The sequence below is a fragment of the Orycteropus afer genome, unplaced genomic scaffold (assembly GCF_000298275.1).
Source record: "Orycteropus afer afer isolate SDZICR_OR568_19922 unplaced genomic scaffold, OryAfe1.0 scaffold00409, whole genome shotgun sequence".
Classification (NCBI taxonomy): domain Eukaryota; kingdom Metazoa; phylum Chordata; class Mammalia; order Tubulidentata; family Orycteropodidae; genus Orycteropus; species Orycteropus afer.
Window position 1 is genome coordinate 954,279 of NW_006921996.1, and position 2,395 is coordinate 956,673.

Sequence of the window (2,395 nt, forward strand, 5' to 3'; positions counted from 1 at the left end):
GGGGAGGCCTTCAACAAGATGGATTGACACAGTGGCTGCAATGATGGGCTCAAGTATAGCAGGGATTGTGTGGCTGGCGTGGGATCGGGCAGTGTTTCGTTCTGCTGAGCATGGGGTCTCTATGAGTTGGAAACGACTCAACTGCACTTAACAACAACAACAACAACAATAATTTAAATTTTAAAAGATCCCCGTCATCTAGCTTCTCTTCTACCTCCTGCACATTCTGAGTTATGCTTGATAGTCTATTTATGCTGTTAATTAGGGCTCCTAGATTTGCCCCTATTTTATCTTTGATGAATTTTATAGTACTGAGTTTTACATTTAAGTCTTTAATCCAGCTTGAGTTTGTTTTTGTGTGGGTGAGGTATGGGTCTTGTTTCATTTTTCTACAGGTAGATATCCAGTTTTCCCAGCACCATTTGTTAAAGAGGCCGTCTCTTCTCCATTTCATGGGTTTTTCACCTTTGTCAAAGATCAGTTGTCCATAGATATCTGGGTCTATATCTGAGCTTTCGATTCTGTTCTATTGGTCTATCATTGAACCAATACCATGCTGTTTTGACTACTGTGGCTGTATAGTACTGTTCTTAAGATCCGGGAGTATGAGACATCCTACTTTGTGCTTCTTCTTCAGATGGGCTCTGCTTATCCAAGGTCTTTTTCCTCTCCATATGAAATTAGTAATTGGCTTTCCATGTCCTTAAAAAATTTTGTTGGAATCTGGATCAGGATTGTGTTAAATTTATGTGTAGATTGCTTTAAGTAGTATTGACATTTTCATAATATGCAGTGACATATCCATGAACAAGGTAGGTTCTTCCATTTATGTAGTGTCCTTGTTGTCTCTGGTAGCAGTGTTTTATAGTTTTCTTTGTATAGGTCTTTTGTGTCTCTGATGAGGTTTATTCCTAGATATTTTATATTTTTAGTAGCTATTGTAAATAGTACTTTTTCCCTATTTCTTTATTAGAGGACTCTTTGTTGGTGTAGTAGAATCTAACTGATTTTTGTATGTCGACCTTGTATCCTGCCACTGCTGAACCCCTCTATTAGTTCCAGTAGTTTTTTTTTAATTGAGTCCCTTGGGTTTTCTGTGTACAGGATCATATCATCCACAGATAGAGATAGTTTTGCTTCCTCTTTGCCAATGTGTATGCCTTTTATTTCTCTTTCTTGCCTTACTGCCCTGGCCACGACTTCCAATACAATGTTAAATAGAAGCGGTGATAGAGGGCATCATTGTCTGGTTCCCATTCATAAGGAGAACGCCTTGAGTCTTTTCCCATTAATAATGATGTTGGCCATTGGCTTTGCATATATACCTTTTATTATGTGGAGGAATTTCCCTTCTACTCCTATTTTGCTGAGAGTTCTGAACAGGAATGGATGTTGGATTTTATCAAATGCTTTTTCTGCATCGATTGATATAATCATATAGTTCTTATATTTTGTTTATGTGGTGTATTACATTGATTGTTTTTCTGATGTTGACACACCCTTGTAAACCTGGTATGAATCTCACTTGGTCCAGGTGTATTAATTTTTTGATATGTTGTTGGATTCTGTTGGCTAGGATTTTTTAAAAGATTTTTGCATCTATGTATATGAAGGATATTGGTCTGTAGTTTTCCTTTCTAGTGTTGTCTTTTCCTGGTTTTGGTATTAGTGTTATGCTTATGAGGTGTAGTATATTACCTGGTATGGCTTTTCTAGCCATAAGTCTTTGTAAACTCCCTGGTGGAATTTGCTGTGAGCAACTGAGGAGCTCCTGATTGTTTAAGTTATTGACCTGGGGTATTTCTGTTGAGAGTGGCAAAAAGCAACATTCTGGGAAGTTCACTCTCTCTCAGGTGCTTATTCTGATGTTGTGATTGGTTAGTTTGGCTACTCTGCCAGGCTCAAAAGGAGCCCTCCTGGAGGCAGAAGGTGTCTCTCTGACTGCTGGCTGAGAAAGATGTGCTGCTGAGAGAAACACACTCCTGAGAGACATGCACTGCTGAGAAAGAGACACTGAGAGACATACATTGCTGAAAGAGAGAGACACACACTGCTGGGTGAGAGACTGAGAGAGACTATTGGTTGAGAGATGGTGGGCTGAGAGATACTGAGCATTTTTCCCTGAACTTGAATTGGTGCTTCCCTAATAAACCCCATAATCTGTGAGTTCTGTGTGGCCACTGCAGTGAATTATCAAACCCAGCATAGAGGTGGTGGGTGCTGCGGGAGGAACACCTAGTGAAAGGGCTGGCAGGAGGCAGTATGTTTGGCCTCGTAGAAATAGGCCTTGGGCTACTGATAGTGATTCTGTCTTCCTCTTGTGGAGTTAGAGGAGGTCAGAATATGTGGCCTCCTTGCCCATTTAGCAGCTTACTTCATAAAATGAGTTTGGGAG